The 22,021-nt window shown below is 46.3% G+C and overlaps 1 long non-coding RNA gene across 1 annotated transcript; it reads left to right on the top strand.

Moving 5' to 3' along the window:
- The first annotated feature begins 1,683 nt into the window (after positions 1–1,683).
- Positions 1,684–21,188, top strand: LOC111848863 (uncharacterized). The gene is made up of 4 exons (XR_002839410.2): positions 1,684–2,714; positions 2,915–2,987; positions 6,081–6,227; positions 20,701–21,188. It is a non-coding gene; the product is annotated as an uncharacterized lncRNA (long non-coding RNA).
- Positions 21,189–22,021: the final 833 nt, after the last annotated feature.

Genomic DNA, 22,021 nt, shown 5'->3' with positions numbered 1-22,021 from the left:
AATGATTCAGCTCAAGAGGTGTGGTAATTAGCACAAGGAGTTGAATCAGGCGTGTTAAATGAGGGGAAATCCAAAAATGTACAGGGCTCCGGCCCTCCAGGACTGAAGCTTGACACCCCTGCTGTAGGTCATTGGGTGGAGATGTCAAGTTGAAAACATCTTTATTTAAATGTGACCGACTTGCATATTCCTGCAGCTGCTCAGATATCTGCGGCAGGGGAGGGGGGCAATTGAACTGGGACGTACTCTCAGAATTTAGGGGAAAGTAGGGAGATGAAGGCTTGTGGGGGTGGGGAGGGTAGATATCAGAACTGGACACCTCTAGAGAGGGATGTGACCGCAGGTAGCACACGTGTGCCTTGAGCTCACTCTTCTTCCACGGGTGTAATCGAAACCCGATCGCAGATCAAACGTTAGCCAGAATACAGGCTGAATATATCAGAACCGTAGGCTTGTGACTAACACCTTCCCGTAAAGGGGGGGGGGGTTCCTTGTACGTGCAGAGAAGACAAACCAGTTCTTTTTTTTTTGCTGTATAGAGTACAGCTATTCAAAAAGGATCAGAAACACTCCACGCCTGGGCTGCTATTACTTAAAAGGACTGTTTCTGACTGCTGCGTATTTTGATTAAATACGGTGGTAACGTGCTTCCGATGTCGCAGAAATGGCTCCTGTACCTTGGAGATTAAACGCAGTCCAACAGGGGCGTACCTTATGTACCAACTTCAGACGAGAGCAGTCGTTCCCCTGGGTAACACACAGCAACTCCAAGCTTTCCCGTGGTCTTGCCATTCTGTTTGCTTGGTGTTCAAATGAGAGATTCTCACCACCCCTGAATGGGTTAAACTAGATGTGCATCCTTTCTTGGATTTATAACCCAAAAGTGGGCCCTGACCTCATATCCCTGCTGAAAACTCTCATGCACAATATCTGCTGTGGCGGGTCAATTATTGGATTTATAATCAAGAAGATTTTTCTCCTTAATTGAGAAATCCAGCAGCTTAAATGGGTGCTAAGTTACGGTATATTATACAGAGTCACTGTAGATGTTGAATATGAGTTGCAATATATCCAAATCAGTTATTTATGGGAAAAAGGCTCGATGTTTCCAAAGCTGGTGAGATGAAGTAACACGTGGACCAGCTCTTCCCTAAAAGGGAGTTTGCAATTCCAAATGAAGTGTTTTGCCTTAGGCAGAGATGAGTTATGTTGTCTTTTTTTGTGTAAATCTTCCTAGTTGAAGTCCCTCATTAAGATTAATGAAACATTTCAATATAGGATGACCTGGGCTGAGGCTTTAGTTCCCATGGGAGGGGGAACATTAGGGTTGTGCCAACACTGCAGGATTGGCCTTGGAAGTGATGCAAGCTGGGATTTCCTGTGTTGTCTAATGCACGAACTTGTGTCATTATTAGTGCGTGCATACTTTTGACCAGCAGGGGTCACTCCAAGCCTTGAAATACTACTGTGATCGAGCAAAAAAAAATAGAAACAGGCAGGGATTTCAATGGTATCATCTCATTTTACAAGGAAAAGCAACAAAAATTTGCGCAACACAACCGGCCACCGCGAATGGCTACTCCGTAGTTGAGGGAGAGTAGGGGTCTGCCCAATTATCTGGGCTGGCAGACGAGCTGAATGTCTGTCTCCTCATCAATCTTTCAGCGTTCCCGTGCGTCCTCGCGGTAACCCCTCCTCTCACCGGTGCCCCCTCGCCTCGCCCTTCAATCCTGTCACTTCCTCCATTGCTGCTGTGAGTTCGCAAACTGAAGAAGGCAAGGTTTTGATGCATTAAAGATGAATGGAACTCGGTAGTTCTACACCGCGAAGCTGCTTCTCTGAGAAGGGGAGTCTTTGTTCTTCTCAATCCTCTACCCCCCGCCCCACTCCCCATCCGATTTCAGCACCGAAAAGCCTTTATTAAGATGCTTTGTTTCTGCTGCGTAAAAAATCTTGCGCTCCCCTTTCATGGCCGCACCTATTTTAGTTAATTTTGTTTCCTTTATTTATTCAGCTTGTGCCGGTTATGGGATAAATATTTTAAATCTTACATTTTAAATGTTTTATCAACAAAGAGACGCCTGCTTCAGTGTAGGATTCATACCTACAACTTGCAGGACCGTTTCAACTCCCAGTATCAGTGGAGCTTTATAATGAGATTGGAACCAACAATCCTTAGCACAAGGTGGAGTCCCAGTGCTCTATGTGATTTTAACATAAATCCTACAGGAACAGATTTAGTCTTAGATCGGCAGTGTTGCACGCGCTCCTGCAGTTTTGTTTCCAAATAATCTGTCTTTGAAAACTGAACAGGGGAGCGAATGGTAACGCCCCCCCTCCCACCTCCTCAGTGTGACCCTGATGTTGCAGGTGCGACGCGCGGGCGCTGAAGGGACCCGCGCGCAAACTGGGAGCGCTGAAGGGACCCGCGCTCGTCGCAGCGGCTAATGAATCCAGTTCAGCACAAAGCTCCAAGGTGTGGATCGCTTTCCCACGCAGTGTTTTCCGCTGGCACGAGCGATTCATACAACCTTGCGGTTTATTTTAAGAAAGCTATTTTTGAGATTTGCTCACATGACTTTTGCGGTTAGCGAGCAAGAACATGCACATAAATATCAATCAGTAGGTCCGTACCTCACGCGCGGTACGTGGAGCTTTTAATAACGCAGGCTGATGGAACCGCGTTACACCCGGACGTCCTTCAGGAATCGGAGGTAAAGATTTAGTTCCCGCAGGGAGTGTTTTAATAAAACATCCAAGCAAATGAGTCATTATTGCCCTTTCATAAAATGCAAATTTATTAGCAAAATTGGCAGATGTTTCAGGATAGAACCGAATCCCCTGAGAATGTGTGTGTATGTCTCTATAAAAAAAAAACACACCGATAACTGCACTGAAATATGTCCTACCCCAGACCCACGCCCTGGCACGAGGACCCTCCGCAATCTTGAGCTTTCTTGCTGCTGCAGACATCAGGGCGTTGAAAGGTCAGTATATGGTGTAGGGTACGGATCTTAGCAACCTTAAACCCCAACAGTGGAGATATGCTTTTCCCTTAAGCATGGTACAGCTCTTATTTTTACACTAAGGACTTTCAAATCTTTAACCTGATAAAGCATGAATATGAGCAGCTTCAGCTTGTCTATGGTTTGAAGTGCTGTTTTGGTCACTTTTATAATATATATATATATATATATATATATATATATATATATATATATACACATACATATTTTAGCTCCTGCCAGTTCAGGATAATCAGGTAAACACTGACAAGCATAAGTTGTACCGTAGTGTTCTTACACAAAATTTTAAGGCCTAATGGGTGTAGAGCGGAATGGAAAATAATTTATTGATATAAAATTCGCAAGTAATTATATTTTATGGATAAGATCTTTCAATGTCTATGTATTTAATGTTTATTTAAAGTCAAAAATATTTTTAGCTGAGAGGCAAAATATTTCATGTGATTTTGCTGCTTGATCCTCCATTTGAAGAGCAAATCAGTGTGGAGCGAGAATACACAGCTCCTGTTTTAATCTGACATCTACAGACAGGGAGATTAACCCCAGGAGTCACATGTCTGAATTAGGCTGCTCCACATTTTGAAAGCGACCGGTGTTTGGATACAGACAGCCCGCAGATAAGCACTCCTTGCCTTTCTGTCCACGTCAGCCTTCCATGCCATTGAACCCCCCCCCCACCATGATCACAGTGATTATTATGAACGTGAATTTTGTTGGGTTCTGTCACGCAAGGCGATCTATGTGTTTCTCGGTTTCCAGGCCATTTTGAAAACCCGGCGACCAGAGCCGATCCGTCTGTGTCCCAACAATTTCTCACAGCATGCTTTAACTGCAGGCTATCACCGTCCATTTTTCTGCTAGAAAAGACACGAACCCTTCTAGCTGCATTGCCGCCATCCAGCCCACCCCACCTCCACTGTGGCCATTTTTGATGATGTCACAGGTACAGTTTACATTAAGTAACCACTGGCAACATTTTTGAATAATCTCAGCAGCACAAATGGAATAGATTTAATTTAACGGCTGCAATAGCACGTGAAATCATTTGAGAAGAGTTTATATTCATGGTTTGCTGTGGTGAGGATGCCTACAGAGAGCCACTCACTGTCCAAACAGCAGAAATGCGTCATTTTTAAAGCTGTAATATTTACCTTTTTAAAAGTAAACTCATCTTGACTGGAACATGGTTCAAGTGATTTCAGGTTCTCCTGCCTCTTTCTTTTTACATAATGTCACTGCTGGCAGCCAAACTTAACCAAAAAAGTGAGCATAATTTGCACATCCAACCAGTTGTGCATGCAGGGATTTGTGCAACTGAACTCCTATGAACAAAGCCATTGTCTAAAAGTTATTTATTATTAAAAAATGGGTCCTGTTGCCAGTGCAGCAGGCCAAAGCATGTCAAACCAGACTGAACTAGGCCAAAGCCTTAGACCCAAAACATGGTGCTTGGTACCTCCACACTCATGAGAATAACAGGCAAAGTATTAGACATCCAATCTGCATCACCAAATCCCGTGTACTATGCAAACATCTCCAGCTCAAGGAAGAAGTCTGTGGGACTCGCATACGCTCTGGCTGGGACGTCCCTAAGTCGCCCGAAAACGCCCTCGTTTGATAAGGGCGAGCTGTTTACCATGTGATTCACATATGCGTGGTGAGGTCTGCCGGGGACGTCCCTAAGTCGCCCGAAAACGCCCTCGTTTGATAAGGGCGAGCTGTTTACCATGTGATTCACATATGCGTGGTGAGGTCTGCCGGGGACGTCCCTAAGTCGCCCGAAAACGCCCTCGTTTGATAAGGGCGAGCTGTTTACCATGTGATTCACATATGCGTGGTGAGGTCTGCCGGGGACGTCCCTAAATCGCCCGAAAACGCCCTCGTTCGTTAAGGGCGAGCTGTTTGCTGTGCAAGTGCGTTTACCGTACGTGTGAGGACTTTGTGGATTGTCCAATTTATTACTGTGCAGGATTGAGGGTTAATCTCACAAAAGGCTCTGCTTAATATTCTTGGCAAAGCACCAGATTAATTGACAAACCGCTCGGTTAGACGGCTTAAGCAGTGTAATTAATTGTTAATAGCTCCGGCCGTGTAAACAAATCCCATCGATGGGTGACTAACGCTGTAGCCAGTTGATAATGTTCTTGACATCTCCTGCTATTCCTTCTGGTACAAAAACAGAGCACACCAATGCTGTTGTGAGCTTTAAGGCAATACTGGGTGCATGTCCAACACACAGAAACAATCTGTAAGGCTTTTTGTGCCAAATCACAAAATCAGTCAGCACTTAAAAATATTTGTGACTACTTCCCAAGTCGGTATTCCACCCATGAGCTTATTTACATGTTACACAAACAGGGTGGATGACATACATGTATCTAATTAAGCAGTTTCTTGCTTAATGTTAGTTTTATCCAATGACAGAATGCATACTGTCATAGGCCTCTGCCTTCTTCATGAGTCTCTGCTCATTTAACATAAAGATGGTGACAATTGAGTGTCTCTGCACATTGGTGACCAGCAGGGGGCAAGTGTGGATATTCCTATTAGAGAAAGACATATTACAGAGCTCTGCCGAATTCACTACATCTAAATAGCACCCAGAGCAGAATCCTGGTATTTATATTGGGATAGACACTCATATTATACTTTTTGTTGAGTCCTGAAAAACAAGGCTGCCCCACAAGCGAGCGGGAACCTTCTAGAAAGTAAACACACATCTGACGTAATTTCCTTTGCCAAGTGTATGAAATCATCCAGAGTCAAATAAAAAAAAATGGTGGAGTTTTCCTGATTTGGAGAAAGTGAATAATCCAGCTTAGCGTCACAAAATGAGAGTGTCGCTGCACTGGAGGCCTGAAGCTGAGAACGTCCAGGTAAATTTCCTTTCCTTCTCTATCACCGCTGGCTAATGTAAGAACCTAATTTCCTGTGGCAGGCGGTCTTCCTGCTTCGAAAATGACTTCATACAAAGGGGAGATCTTGGTGTCATGACAACAGGCACCCATCAAAATCCAATTAAATATAACTTCCTCTCCTTTCCTTCCCTGTCAGCGTTAACATGCAAAGCAGCCCGGCATGCTGGGTAAAGTCATTCGCCTCCGTTTCCAATGCGATTTTCCTTTTACTGCGACGAAGTTCCCCCTCAGCTGCAGCAATGCGCCGTGTCACCTGTCCCAAGGCAGCAAGCGTTGGATTCAAGTAAGTCAGGCTAAGTCAAGCGATTTCAATTTGCGATTAATAAATGACATCAGGAAAATGGTTCTTGCTGGAGCGCTGGAGTGGAGACTGTGTGGAATGAAGGACAGTGTGTGGTGTATGTGGATTAATAACTTGAAGTAAAAAGGACAGCAGGGGGCGTAGTGGTTAAGGATGTGGATTAATAACTTGAAGTAAAAAGGACAGCAGGGGGCGTAGTAGTTAAGGATGTTAGTGGTTAAGGATGTGGATTAATAACTTGAAGTAAAAAAATTAAGCCAAAAGTGAACCTGAATAATGATTGTAAAATATCTGCTTGTGTATAAATATGGGTAAAACTGTGTGCTGTATATTGGGTAACAGTGTTAGCAGGACAACAATTAAACCAAATCAAAGCCTTTTCCCTCAGGGTTAAGACTGCCCTCATCCCCCACACATACTCTCTTGCAAGGTGATCTGTCTGCTGTAAGAGAGCAGGAACAGTTTAACTGTGTTCCCTTTAAACATCCTTTAGTTCATTCAAAAACAGCTTCTACTCTACACTGTTCTGACAGATTTTAGAATGCGGGCGGAAGAGAATATTTGGTGTTATATGTATGTTTATGCTTGTCAAGGCTTCACACAGGATAATGAAGTGTACCGAAGGGAATCAAATCGCAGAGAGTGTTTCTTTGTGGATGTGAATTTGGTATTTTACATCACTGACGTTTTTAAGTCCTTTCATTGTCAGTGACGGATCTTTGCGCCACTTCTGAAGGTCTTTGTGATCTGATTCTTCTTGTTTCAACACTGAGGATTTGACGTCTCGCTCACGAATAGATAGTGACGCATAAATACAGGAAGCCCTTCGCACGGTTCCTTTACATTGTCGTGATGGATGTTTGCTGATTGAAGAGCTTGAAAACGCTGCTCTTGTCAGACTTGAGGTGTGGGCAGGCCCTCTTCCAGAGGACTGTTGGAAGCAGGGCACTTTGGGACCAGGCCTGCCTTCTCAGGGGGAGAATTGAGGAAATTGTCCCAGACCCAGACTCAGGGGGGACCTACAAGAGGGCTCAGGGATTGGATGGATGGATGGATGGATGGATGGACGGATGGATGGATGGATAAGTTATCAGAATGATCTTAAAATTGCTGGTAGAGAGAAGTGGAAAGGTAATGAAACATTAGGGACACTTATAAGAAGTGACTGGGTTCGGGATTTTCAAGTGAATGGGATTTTCATAACTCATGCTGGTGAGAAGATCTCACTCCAAGATGTTCTTCGGTGATTATGGAGACAAAATTTAACTTCATTAATTAAGATGAAATAGAGCTTTTGGGTAGAAGATGTTGTGCTACAAAGCCAGATGGATGGTGAGTGTCGTCAAGCTGCAAGAGATGTTGTTTTTAAATAGGAGAATCAGAGGAGGAAAACCCACAAATGTCTTATTTAGTCTTATTTACCCTGCCTGTCCCTGCTCAGCTACACCAGAGAGAAAGACAATGAGCTCTGCAGAGAATAGGCAACCCCCCTATCCGCAGTACACATATTACAGCCCCCACCAAAACAATCACCCCCCCACCCCTTGGGAGACAGCGAGGGCTCGCCTACTGAAAGACTTCATCAAGACTATCCGAAGGCATCGCTGTTAATAACACAACGAGTGAAAGCCGAGCGCTCGTCTTAAATGAATGTGCAGCCGTCAGATGTGTTTTATGTGCCGTGTTTTTATTTTTAATATTTAAACTGCCGCCACGGTACATTTAGCATTTCTAGATCCGCAGACGAAATGTGCCGCATATTTGAGTTTGTCTTTCGTGTTATGTGGTGACAGTATTTATATGAAAAGTGGGATCAAATCAAGGGGAAAAGCAGCAATGAGCCTTTGAATTATGTATCCATAAAGTCACTGAAGTGTCAAAATGTAACTTAAAACAGTTACTCTCCTTCATTTATCATTGCAGGAAACACTAAATGCAACAGCTGTGACTTTTTTTTTTTTTGGTAGCCCGCTTCAGCCCTAAGGCACTGAACAAGAGTTTGTGACAATACATTATTAGTGCATTCGGCCAATCCTGGGTTGTTCCCTGCCTCCTGGGTAGGCTCTGGACCCAGCATAGGACAAGCGGCTACAGAAAATGGATGGAGTGGAGGATGGTAACCCAAAATGCTGTAATATGAAGGTAACCCCCCCCAGGCATGTTATGTAATGCAAAGAAAAATTTCATGCTTCTCCGCCCCCCCCCAGAAAAAAAAATGGAGTCCATATGCTGTCCATAGCAAGAGCCATGGTTGTAGTGGTGGAGTACTCTTGTAAAATTGTTAGACTCCGCCCACACACATCACATCCCTGATGTCCTCCCCTCCAACGGGACGCCCGCTTCCTCGCTGCCACCCTTCTCTGTCACATGACCGCAATGGCATCACAAGCGTAGACCCTGGAATGCAGGGGTGCGTTATGAGGAGTCGATTTTCAATTCCAGCCGCTTAATTCGCCGGAACTAAAGGCTGCGTTTTATATTTTTTCCCGACCCTGTCAGACGGTTTTCCTCCCTTTTGAGAATGTGATATGATAACTCGTAAATAATGAAGAGAAAATCCTGTGTAAAATTGTTATAAATTGAGTGCCCGGCTTGGTCACGGACTGATTTACCACCCGTGGCTACTCCGCTTTCGCTGCACAGATCTGACGCTCCCCCCTAACACCCAGGCCCAGCGCCGTCCGCACCTGCTGTCAGCCAGTCTTATTGATCTGATTTGTATTGATAAAATTCCATCTGTTTATCTTCCAACCAGTTATCCAGTGCAGGGTCGCAAGAGGGTCTGGAACCTATCCCAGGCAGCACAGGGTACTAGGCAAGGGGAACACCCAGAATGGGATGCCAGCCCATCGCATAGTGTACACTCTACAGGCAATTTAGATACACCGTTTATTCTGACGTCATGTCATTGGACTGAGGAAGCTCATTCAGCACAGGAGGGATCTCTACTCTCCACAGCAGAGGTGGCAATTTCAGGTCCAGAAAGTAAAAATCCAGACCATGATTTACTTTCAACCAACCAGTTGAGCATAAAGAGTCACAGTCACAGAGTACTCCGCTGGTTGGTTGAAACAAAATCCTGGTCTGAATTTGTACTTTCTGGACCTGAAATTTCCACCTCTGCTCGACAGACACCGGGAGAAGGTGTGATCTAAACCCCCAGCCCAAGAGAGGTCAGGTAACGGTGCACATCCACCATGGCGCCCCATCTGTTCAGGCAAAGAAAACTGTATTCTGGCAAGGCTCCTGTTGTATTTTAATTGAAATGAGCTCTACCCGCGTAACTCTGGCGTTCCAGAAGGGGGCACCGCTGAATCGAGAGGGCCTCCGATTAAGGGGAAAGCATTCTGGGAACGGACCGCCGGGTTCCCGCACTTGTCGCGGAACCAGGAAACGATGTCTGCAGCAGTCGCGCGTGTCGCAAACGGGAGTCTTTCCCCCTCTTTTTTTTTTTTTTGTTCGTTCCTCTTCTCCTGAACAGCACGGGCGTGACGGAGAGTAAACGCTGACTCAGGGCAGGTAATAAATTGTAAAATAAATCAAAGGACGCGGGGAGCAGACTTGATAAAATCCAGCGACAGCTGAGTGATAAATTGGACGTCGTCAGCGACCCGCACGGCGGCTGCTGGGAGGTTATTGTTGTGTACTTATCCGGTCCCAGCCATTCATCACGGACACAGCCGCGGCTCGGATGTGTGCCGGCTTCCAGCGTGGCAGATAGTGGCGGCCGGCGAGCTCTGGGAGGGCGGGGGGCTGCAGCCAAGGCCCCGAATTGCTTTCTGGGCCAGGATGACTCTCTTATCTGGAGAAACCTCCAGCTTGCGGCTGAGGGAGCAGGTGACTTCCTTCACAGCAGAGTGGAAACTTGTGCTTATGAGCTGTTTCGCGTTTTTTAATTTCTCGTGCTGAAAGTGGGGAGGATCCGTAACGTTTACCGAGATGCACTATTTTTATGTGTGGTGGTGCTGTAAGTTACGTCACGCTGCCAGGCAGAATTCCATTATGCATTCATATTGCTGGCTGCCTTCTGTAGTACAGTTAGTTTAGTTCGCATCTGATAAATTGGAAGTATCATATTTATGTTGTGAGCACAGAGGAGTATTTAACTTAGTGATTCAGCTCAGGAATCTAGCTGTAAGGCAGAAAGGCAAAAACATACTGCAACATGCCAACCTGCCCCCCATCCTCCCCCAGGGCATTATGGGAAAGATAAATTCTGCCACCGGGACCATCACTGTCCTCTCTCCTCCTTATCTACCGCTGCTGCGTGGATAGTGCTGTCAGTGCTGATACTGACTTTAAGAGCAACGTGCCAGTCAATTTACACATTAAATTGAAGCCCCTCCCATGTAACGAGCATCGTTAGTGTCATGTTTGCAGATAAGGCATATTAGTCTCCTTCGAGCCATGATTCGGGATCCCCGTTCAGGCTTCCACAGTGACTCCCGCGTGACTTTGCGGGGACTCGGATCACGTGAGGGGTAAAATCAGGAGAAGCCGGAATAAAGGAACGGAAACCATGTTCTGGGCGCCGTCTGAAGAAAATACCAACAAGCCAAAAAGCGCGGGCAGCTCTCCGAGATGGGGGAACAAAAAAAGACATGAGCAAATATAGAGAATCACGGAGGGTGAGGAGACTATTACCGAATTTCCATATGAAAAGCTCCCCTACATGAGTCTTTCTTCTCTTAGATGAAGCACAACCATGTTCCCCCCAAAAGGTAATTTCAGACAAAGTTCTTCGCACATAACTAATTTGTTAAGGAAATAAATGAATGGAGGGGAAAAAAACCCGTCCTGAAGCCTGGGTCCCAGATCCAGAGCTAAATTGGAACATTGAGTTTGAAGTGAGTAAATGGCCTTTCTGAGGGAGTCCGCTGTGCATCCGCTACCCTAAGCTGCTGTCTTTGGGAATTAGAGGGGTTTAGTGCTATCTTCATAGAACAGTCATGGCACAAACATATAAGCCCATGTCTTTAGCCTGGCCTGCCAAAACGCAGCTCCCATAATCCTTTATACTCTCACTCTTCCTTATTCTCTCTCCGGGCTGGGATGGTCAGCGTCGGCCAGGTGGAGGAGATGCAGCAAAGCCAGGAAGCTGCTGTTTCGGTCCGTCTGTGCTGTAGTTCCTAATATCCACAAAGACCCCCCCCCCCCTTCACCAGCACCAGAAAACGGCCCCAATGCCTGTCTGCCTCCCCCCGTGTGTGTTTTACCTCCCACTGACCCTGAAATGGCTATCTTTTGTTTTCAATTCCTCCTGCTGGTTTTGCTACACCTGTCTCTGCTCCCATCCCAAAATACAGGACGCCTTCCCCTCCCCCCCCCTTTGATGGCCGGGCCAGCCCAGGAATAGTGCTGAGAGGGACTCCCATCAGTCACTGTCTGTAACCTGTAATCGCCCTGATTGGGGGCCTGTAATGCACTTGAAGAGGATGTCCACTCTGCACTCGGCTCCACCCACAGACCTCTGGGCGGTTTCCCATTGGCAGATGACAGGAACCAGCTACCCCCCCCCCCCCTAATAGCCAGTCTGCATTGTCCTGGGGTGATTAGGATTTTTTTTTAAGGTGGGGTGGCAAACCTTGTTATTAGCCAATTATATGTTTTGAATCGGTGACTGACAGGGGAGCAGGCAGTCCTGGAACCAATCAGCTTTCAGCTGTACCGCAGCCCTGTATGCATCCCTGTCTCTGTCTCCTCCTCCTTGCCTTAATGCTCCATCACCGTAGATGCTTCTTCTAACCTTTCAGTGTCTCTGTTCTTATGCTGTTGTGGGCAGCAGCAAACCAGGCAGTTAAAGACCTAGATGAGGTAATATGAAGGTATGAAGGAGCTTTGAAGGTTGACAGTCTGGGGGGGGGCCCTACAATTGTGCCCCTGAATACTGGACTGAAACTGGATAAAAAAGTTGCTGCATGACATTGTCAGATAAGCAACAAAAATGTGATGTTAATGCAATCTTTACCCGTCACTGTTAAAATGTAGACTGCAGCTGTTCTGTCCGACCCAGAAGGTTCTCTGTGGGTCAGAGCAGGGATCCGCTCTCCTGCGTCTGGGTCCCGCTTCTTGGACTCTGGGTTTCAGGGGGAAGCCCAGGCGATAACACTGGAGAGAGACCTGCAGTGTGTGCTTTTCCATGGTGATGTCATTTGCCTTGGCTGAGTATCTGAGGTAAAACAAGGCAGGATGTAAGAGCATAAGAGATCACGGCCAGAAGGGGGCAGCGTGGTGGCGATCACGGCTTCGCTATGATTGATTTATCATCACAGAACCCTCCTTTATTTGTTCGATTACGGCTTTCATCCCGCGGACCAGCTCACGGCCGGGACTTAAGCATTCGCCGCACTGGAATTCAGATAAGGCTCGGGGTCGGGAGCTGAGATCGGACCGGCACGTCAGAGGGGTCCAACGTGAGCCCTTTGCTGGATGACAGCAAACACCCTTCAGAACCCAACGCAGAGACTCTAAGGATCGGAGCGCTTGTGTCCCCCCCCCACCCCCATAAAGGCTTTGCTTTCATGTGGGTAAACACACCCACATGATCCATGGCTGAACTGCGTTACCAGTTGGCTTTATTCATGATTTTCCCTCCCAGAGGGAGAATTATCATAAGGAAAAAAAAATCCATGTCCCAGAGCATGTCAGTTTGAAGGGGAAACTCACTTTGAATCAGCCTCTTTCGGGAACTGCAGATCCCTACCTGCATTTACAAGGTAGCTGCTCTCGTCGTGTAAATCGCTCCACTTCCTGTCAAAGACCTGGAGTCCTGCAGATGAACACAATGTCCTTTTCTGTGCCGAGTAATTTGGCAGAACAAAAATCCCTTCTGCTGTTTTCTTGAGGAGCATCACAGTGTCCATTATGAATCCTTCGCGTAAACGTGGCGCACAATTGCGCCGACGTGACTAACAATGCGGACGGCTCTCTGCCATCCGACTGCACGCGGCGCCGCTTTGGATGGAGCCTTTCAAATAACACGAAGCATGCCGATCTTTTGTGGAGAAGTCAGAGGAAACCTGGGCATGTATTTGTCTTCGGGTCTTTAAAATATTAATATTTTAAAGTTAGAAAAGAACTACTAAAAAGAAGTCAGGCTGATTTTGAGCGAGATCGTGTGATGAAATATCCCTTCGCTTTTGCTCCAGTAGACATGTCCAACTCAGAGAGAGGCTTCATCACTCAAGGCCAACGATCGAGGCCTGGGGCAGCGTGCGACTCCTCGCCGTCCAGGAACCGAACCGGCTCAGAGATCAATTTCAAAGGGTCTTCTGATGGAGTGCGAGCAGGCAGATGGGCCCTTGAGACGCAGCGGACGGAGGGGAGGTGGCGAAAGTGGGGCGTTGCTCTCAGAGGGGCGTGTGAACTGCCAAGTCACATGACGCGCTACATAATGGAGCTTGGGGCTGTTTGCACTGCGATCTTATGGTCAGCACTGGACATCTGTTTGTGAAGTGTTCTTCAGGTGAGACAGGAAATATTACAGATTGCAGTGCCATCTTACAGACTGCTGGGCCATCTTACAGGCTGTGCTGCCATCTTACAGGTTGATGTGCCATCTTACAGGTTGATGTGCCATCTTACAGGTTGATGTGCCATCTTATAGGCTAATGTGCCATCTTACAGGCTGTGCTGCCATCTTACAGGCTGTGCTGCCATCTTACAGGGTGTGCTGCCATCTTACAGGGTGTGCTGCCATCTTATAGGCTGATGTGCCATCTTACAGGCTGTGGTGCCACCTTATAGGCTGTGGTGCCATCTTACAGGGTGTGCTGCCATCTTATAGGCTGATGTGCCATCTTACAGGCTGTGGTGCCACCTTATAGGCTGTGGTGCCATCTTACAGGGTGTGCTGCCATCTTATAGGCTGATGTGCCATCTTACAGGCTGTGGTGCCACCTTATAGGCTGTGGTGCCATCTTACAGGGTGTGCTGCCATCTTATAGGCTAATGTGCCATCTTACAGGCTGTGGTGCCACCTAATAGTCTGTGGTGCCATCTTACAGGCTGTGCTGCCATCTTACAGGCTGATGTGCCATCTTACAGGCTGTGGTGCCATCTTACAGGCTGTGGTGCCACCTTATAGGCTGTGGTGCCATCTTATAGGCTGATGTGCCATCTTACAGGCTGTGGTGCCACCTTATAGGCTGTGGTGCCATCTGACAGGCTGCTGTGCCATCTTACAGGTTGACGTGCCATCTTATAGGCTGATGTGCCATCTTACAGGCTGTGGTGCCATCTTACAGGCTGTGGTGCCACCTTATAGGCTGTGGTGCCATCTTATAGGCTGATGTGCCATCTTACAGGCTGTGGTGCCACCTTATAGGCTGTGGTGCCATCTGACAGGCTGCTGTGCCATCTTACAGGTTGACGTGCCATCTTACAGGCTGATGTGCCACCTTATAGGCTGTGGTGCCATCTGACAGGCTGATGTGCCACCTTATAGGCTGCTGTGCCATCTTACAGGTTGACGTGCCATCTTATAGGCTGATGTACCATCTCACAGGCTGTGCTGCCATCCAGATGGCACCTCAGAGTTGTTACCTCAGTTGTTCATTACTGTGGAAGGTGCAGCTTCATTGCTAAGAAGAAGCCCCCCCACCACCCCTGAAACCTGCCACATCAAAATCTCTTCTTTAAAGATACTGAAGCATCAGTATTTCATCATAAATGTCTTCCATCCTTAAATCCATATTCCATATACCTTGACTAGTACCATGTCCCAGGGGTGCCAGTCATAAAACTGTAGAAGTGCAGTGCCGTGCAAAAGTCTTCTATCAAAGAAAACGTTTAAGTCTATTTATCTTAGTAATAAGTGTACATTTGCACAGTGCGCAGCAAAAAACACAATTTAACATTAGACTATATGGAAATTAACAATAACAAATGAAAAAATAATATCAAAAATTTCTTCTTTGCTCCAGAAACTTACTGGTATCTAGTTGGACGGCTAGATGAACACCGCTTCAGTTCCCAAACCTTTCCTCACGGGCACCTTAGCCATTCCAAGTATTAGTTCAGTTTCACCAATAGCTCAATTAATTAATTCACCTCTTTAGTTAAATAAGTGAATGAAGTATTGATTAGCCAAACACGGTAGGCTAGGGATCGAGTCCACAAACACATGGCTGTAGTAGATAGTTGCTGCAAATACAGGAGTGACCTTGGGAGCGGTTATAAAATGGCTGACACACATTGGCAGACGATATTCTAGTTTTACAACATAAAGATCATTTACATTTTCTTAGACTGCCTAAGACAGTACTGTATACTGGCCAGCATATGCTCTGTGAAAGAGCTCCGCTCAGTCTTCTGGTGACGTGTCCGATTCGCTAAAACACCTTTTCCGTCACGCAGACCACGCTGCCCACCACTCGCTAATGGATCTCTTTCCCGAGAAGCTGATATATTAATTTTTACAGTTTTCCAACTCGTTAGAAGTATCCCTGGTCTCTGCGCAAGCTCTTTAAGTTGTTGTTTATGAGACGAGCCCAGATTCCCACTCTGTGAATATGTAATGCATCTTTATTGAGATGCTGAAATCATTACAGTTCATAAATATGTATTTCTTGATGGCTGGGGGATTCACAGTGGTATATAGAGTTTTTATCCCAACTCTATGATTATTTCTGTATGTTTCTTCTTGTCCTGAGCTTATTGTTTTCTCATGGGTGGTGAAATATTATAGCAAAGACTGAGGAGGATTCGGCCCAGTTTGAGTGCTGCTGTCACCGGTCCTTGGCAGAATAAAGCCCCATACTTCCCAGTTTCTTTGACTCTCTAATTCCCTCATTAGGCCCATTTGCCTGTAATTATTGCATTTAAATTTGTACGGTCTTTAGCAATGGCAGCTGTTTGAAAACCAAAACACTGTGCTCTAATCCGTACCCTGGACGATCTCTTTTAAATGTCTTTAATTTATCTCTTAGCAACATACCTGGATGTTTCTCTATGGCGAGTATATAAAGAGAACCGTCAATTGCCTTTAAGTACTATCAATAACTCAATAAGTAGATAATTACATAAATTAACTAGACACATTTGAAAGACATCTTAATGTGTTATGGCCGTGTCAGTGGCATTAATCGAAGCAACGCAAAATAAAACAAAAGAAAACTACTGGCAGCAGGAACGTCACTGAATCTAAGGGGTCTGGGGGTGGAACTGGTTTTTCTTATACCCCTTTTCAGCCAATGACTCATAAAACTCATAAACAAAAAATGATATATAAAAAACACAAAATGTTGAGCTCTAACAGTGCTTTTCCCACGGACTATAAAGTGTTCGTTAAAGAAGTTTTGACTCTTGCCCAAAATGTATTTCCCCACCAAGTGACACCAGCTGAGTACCGAGCCTCAGCAGGATCGTTCCTGTGAATTTTCGGCTGTTTAAACTGACAGGGGAATGCACTGCAGTGTATGGAGGCATGCAGGATGGGCGCATTACATGTGGCGAGATGATGGAGCGTGTTCTCTCTTTCTATTGGCCGGCTGACTATGCCCTGCCTCCTCAGAACCACTCGATTGGCTGCAGTGGACGGCTTTCTATCTTCTGCTTCCAAGCCTGGTCCTTATAACAGCTTCGACATGGCTGGATGTCAGGTGCAGCTGGTCGTTCAGAAGCTTCCTGTTAAGCTCGGTATCTTCATCTCTCTGGATGACGGCATGTGAAAACCCCGACTTTCTGTTGTACCTCGGCGATGCCATACGTTGCTGTTCCATAATGGACAACTCGGGGACAAAAATTATCTGCTGGAACAAAGATGGAGGTTCTCATTACTCTGAGTTATGTTAATGAGCTCCAAATGACATCATTCTGCCAAGGGTACGGCATTCGCAGTTTCCGATAGCGATGCTATGATGTTCGCCAGTCGTGGTTATAATGTGGCATGACTTAAGGCCAAGTCCAATTGAATTAACAGCAAGGCTCCTATCTCTGTACGTGCTTTAATCCCAATGCGAAAGGCATAATGTCATGTATAGGGCTGTTTCAATTCATCATTCCTGCCCTGAAAACACACAGTCTATTTCTTTTTACACAATAGGTGTCTAATTACACTTCGGTGCTTATTTGAAAAAGTATGTAGTCCACTTTTCTGAAGTACTCAGATCTCGGCGCTGAGTGCAAGGAGGCTGGGTTGAGAACCATCATCTACCCGGTAGAAGTACCCATGGCTTTGTCAGTACAAAATTCAGCCGTTGGCCTACTGAGGGACATGGGGGTGTCTGGAGCAAGCTTGCGGAGGGGCCTGAAGGACCCTGGTTGAGGAGAAAGGAGAAGAGGTGTGGAGATAACACCTAACCCAAGGTCCAGCAGCAGGGGTTAGCAGGGAGGCATCCCTGCCACTCCGCCACCCGGAGATGTTCTGGGGTTAAAGGTGCCAAATGTTGCTATCTGGCTGACAACCGTGCAGCTGACCTATGGGCACCGGAGGAGGTGCGACAGGCAGTAATGCCAAAGCTGGTCAACACCAACCTCAATGAGAAGAACCATCTGGAAAGTAAGCATATCTTTTTATGCTTGTTCTCCTCACAGAGCTGGAGTAAATCCTGCATGTCTATTATGTAGTTTAGGGTGGCATAGTTATTATGATTTACGTTTATCGACAAATTCCGAACACTACCTTCGGTTCATATTTGACCAAAGCACATAGATGTTCAGTCTGACTGTAATAATCCTCACATGGAGAGTGTATCTGGACCCAATTATTGCTCGTCATTTGGGTCCTCTGACCTGTAAAGATCCCAATGCAGTCTGATCAGTCTTCTCCTGAGTTCCTAACCATTTTTCGGTTGTTTATGCATCGATAACATGCTTCACAAGGCAGATAGCGAATATCCAGTACATCTTCACAAACTTGCAAAGTCAGATGTGTTGTCAGAGCTATGGTCAAAAATCTTGTTGAAGGATACATCAGCAGAACCTTGGAGTGGAATTTGAACCAGCCACCTTCTGAGCAGGCAACCAATCCTTGAACCATGACACCACCCTGGTGACACTGACGTGGTGAGGACCCCTACTGGTTACTCCGTGTTCTGCATTTCAGGTCCAGGAGCTACAAATCTAGACTAAGATTTTGTTTCTACCAACCAGCTTAGTACTGCTGCGACTCTTTATACTCAACTGGTTGGTAGAAACTAAATCTTGGCCTGGATTTGTAGCTTCTGGACCTAAAATGCCCAACACTGTGGTCACTTGATGTCTGCCGTTTGACCGGTAACAAATAACTTTGCCAGGATTTTTTAGGAGCTGTCTGTTTTTTTTTTTTTTTGTCTGACAGTGTCGTGTTTAGCCACCAGAAATCTGGTCTGCTGAAAGGAGAGCTCCTGTAATCCTCTCGCAGGAGGACCTCATCGCTTTGGACAGTTTGCCCTGTGTTCAGTCTTGCATGCGGACGATGGGAGTCCTTCTGTCTTCTGAGTTCCCGAGCAGCCGGTTTGTGGTGTACCGCTACACCTAGGCGTGAGGCCTCATTAGTGCCCACTTGCTGTGCCTGGTCTTCAGTTGCTCTAGGTGACTGCTAGCAGGCCACTCTCAGATCTGTTAGAATAAGGTTTTTTTTTAAAATAAATCTCTTTCTCACGGTGGCAGAACAAACTAGAAAATCCTTGCCATACAACTGCACAATTATGTGAGGCTATTTTGGGCTTCTTTGGAATAAGATTATAGTCAAGTTTCTCCATTTAGTGGCAGAAGTAAAACTAGTTTTCAAGACGGCAAGGCCTACACTAAAAATGACATAAAATCATGCATAAGTACAACAGAGTAAAATCTTTCTCTACCTTGGTGTGTTTTACTTGCATGTCTTTCTTCCTCCTGGGTAGGACTTTTAAAATAGAAAGATAAGTCTTTTCAGAGGTGCTACAATGCTAATAGTTCAAGGTTCTAAAATGCTCAAAGTTAGCAATCTGACAGTAGGGCCTAAGATATTCATGGGGGGGGGGGGGGGGGGCAATAGCATTACCAGAAGGGGATTATTAGTTATTTTTTTTGGGGGGGGGGAAGAGGGGGAACAAACGGTTATCTGCAGGGACTAGGTGGTTTACTTATATATAGAGTGTATGTGTGTGTAGGTCATGTCCTACCCAGACTACATATTATGAATTTCTTAAGGTAGTTAAAGGATGCAATTGTCCTTTCCTGACAACCTGGATATCTGCTAGTTCTACAGAAGATGTGTCCTACTTTCCTGCTGAGTGATGCTGGGTCCAGTCCAACCTCATTTGGACTCATTAAGCTAATTACTTTTTGTCTCAATTACCTCAATTATGAGTAGGCCCAGTGACACGTTTTTGGCTGTTTGTGTAGGGGCCATGCCGTCTTCAAGGACATAGAGCAAAGATTCCCGCTTCATGTGTAGGGCGGACGGCAGGACTGTCATGCAGCTACATCTCGTATTATAGGCAGCATGGTGGTAAAGTGGGGAGCACTGTAGCACCCTCTCCAGGGTTGGGGGTTCGAAACTGACCCCTCTGGCTTTTGGCCCTTTTCCACTGGTATGCAGGAACCGAGCCGTACTACGAAGAGGGACTAGTTACAGCACGGTGCCAGCTTGCTTTGGTTTTCAGCTGCAGAAGGAGTTGCCAGATTTGCAGAGTGACAGTGATGTAATTCCGAAGAGGCGCTTATTTACTGTTCACATGGTGTGTGTTAATTTCCTAATTTTCTAGCACGTCTGTGAGAATTGCCCTCTTACGGTATGTTAACATTAAATGCTAGTGGAATTAGCATTTTCTCGCGTAATTTTGCATTGCGGATCCATTCTGTTCAGATGTTCTACAGTAGGTGGTTGGAAATTTTCAGGTTCTGAGGTATGGTGAATGCATCAATACTTGACGATGTGTGAAACTACTAATAATGGGTAATACTGTATGTAGAATATGCCATTTTTTTCCTTCAGACAATCCATACATGGGACAGAGAACACTGGTATCTCTGTGCATTTTGACCAATAAGATGGTGGTGACACAACCAGCTGGATTTGGTCACGCTACCAGCAGGGCCCATGTTAGCTCGGGTACGAATCGACTGCAGCTTGGATTATTTACAGTGGAAAACGTTCAGTGCATGGTACTGCTTGGGTACGGCTTGGTGTCTTGGTTCTTGGTGGCTTGGTTCTTGGTGGCAGCGGAATAGTGGCATTTGTGCATGGAGTTTGCATGCTCTCCTTTCGTGTGTGTGGGTTTACTCCGTGGTCCAAAAACACAGTTTACGTGTTCTTGTGTGTATAAACTGCTCAGAGCATGTGTGTGCCATGCGTAGGGTCCAGTCCAGGGTGCCTCATGGGTCCTGGGAGAAACTCCAGCCTCACTGTGACCTAACACTGAATAAGTGGCACGAATGAATGAATGTCACTACTGACCCTGTCTTTTTTTCAATTGCTTACCTGTGCTGACACCTCACTCACAGTCTCTGGCCTCATTTATCCTAATTCCCTTTCGATTTGCTTTCTTAGATTCACCCTTCCTGCGTTTCATTCTTCCCCGACCAACCAACGGTGCAATCAGCGGAATTAAATCAGCTGTAATGGAGAGTTCGCCTGTGCTAAACCCACTCTGAGAGAGTAAATAATGAGTGCACAGCAATGGCCTGAGCTTGCTTACAGACAGCTCTCATCATGTAGCATTTCCTTTTTGCTTTTATTGTGCTTTTCGTAAGAGCCAAACTGAGCTGTAACCCAGTCACAGATCACATTGTGAGACGTTAGCCTTCTGCAAATATCTTGTCATTAAACAATATACATATTTTTTTCCTCCAACCCTCCTGTCATTTGCACCCTTAATTGGAGCAGAGCACAGAGCAAAGCCTGTGTTATTGATCCGGTGCATTAAGGCTGTGTAAGGTCAGCAGCATCTACATACATACATCAAGCGCCTGCTTCAAACTGACCAATGGGAACACTGCTCTGATGCCCAGGATGATATCAACTTCCTTCTACGAGCCGACCAATGGGAACACTGCTCTGATGTCCAGGATGACATCAACCTCCTTCTACGAGCTGACCAATGGGAACACTGCTGTGATACCCAGGATGATGTCAACCTTCTGCTTCAAGCCAACCATCGAGAACATGATGGCCAGGGTGACATCACCCTTCTGCTCCGGACGGACCAGTGAGAACACGGGCCTGATGGGCAGGGTGACATCACCCTTCTGCTCCAAACCTCATGCTGTGTGCTTCAATGGTCGTACCTGGAAAATCACCGTTATATCTCTCTCAGAGATTCTGTCATTTTTTTCTGTCTTCACATTTTTCCCGGCGTCAAGCAGAAGCCATTTCAGTAGCTAGGTATCTACTGATGAAGAGCCAGATGGTGGCAACGTGGAGCAGGCAGGGTAAACTCCAGGGTAGACCTCATCGCAGGCAGGGTAAACTCCAGGGTAGACCTCATCGCAGGCAGGGTAAACCCAGGGTAGACCTCATCGCAGGCAGGGTAAACCCCAGGGTAGACCTCATCGCAGGCAGGGTAAACCCCATGGTAGACCTCATCGCAGGCAGGGTAAACCCAGGGTAGGCCTCATCGCAGGCAGGGTAAACCCCGGGGTAGACCTCATCGCAGGCAGGGTAAACCCCGGGGTAGACCTCATCGCAGGCAGGGTAAACCCAGGGTAGGCCTCATCGCAGGCAGGGTAAACCCCGGGGTAGACCTCATCGCAGGCAGGGTAAACCCCGGGGTAGACCCTGGACAGGACGCCACACACACAGCCGGGGAACTCTGATGGTACCATGCTGAATCACATTTATTATTTTAGAGTCTTCTCACTGGTCTGGCTGG

The sequence above is a fragment of the Paramormyrops kingsleyae genome, chromosome 9 (genome assembly GCF_048594095.1).
Source record: "Paramormyrops kingsleyae isolate MSU_618 chromosome 9, PKINGS_0.4, whole genome shotgun sequence".
Taxonomy (NCBI): Eukaryota; Metazoa; Chordata; class Actinopteri; order Osteoglossiformes; family Mormyridae; genus Paramormyrops; species Paramormyrops kingsleyae.
Note: the sequence above shows the minus strand (reverse complement) of the source record. Positions and strands in the feature narration are given on the sequence as shown.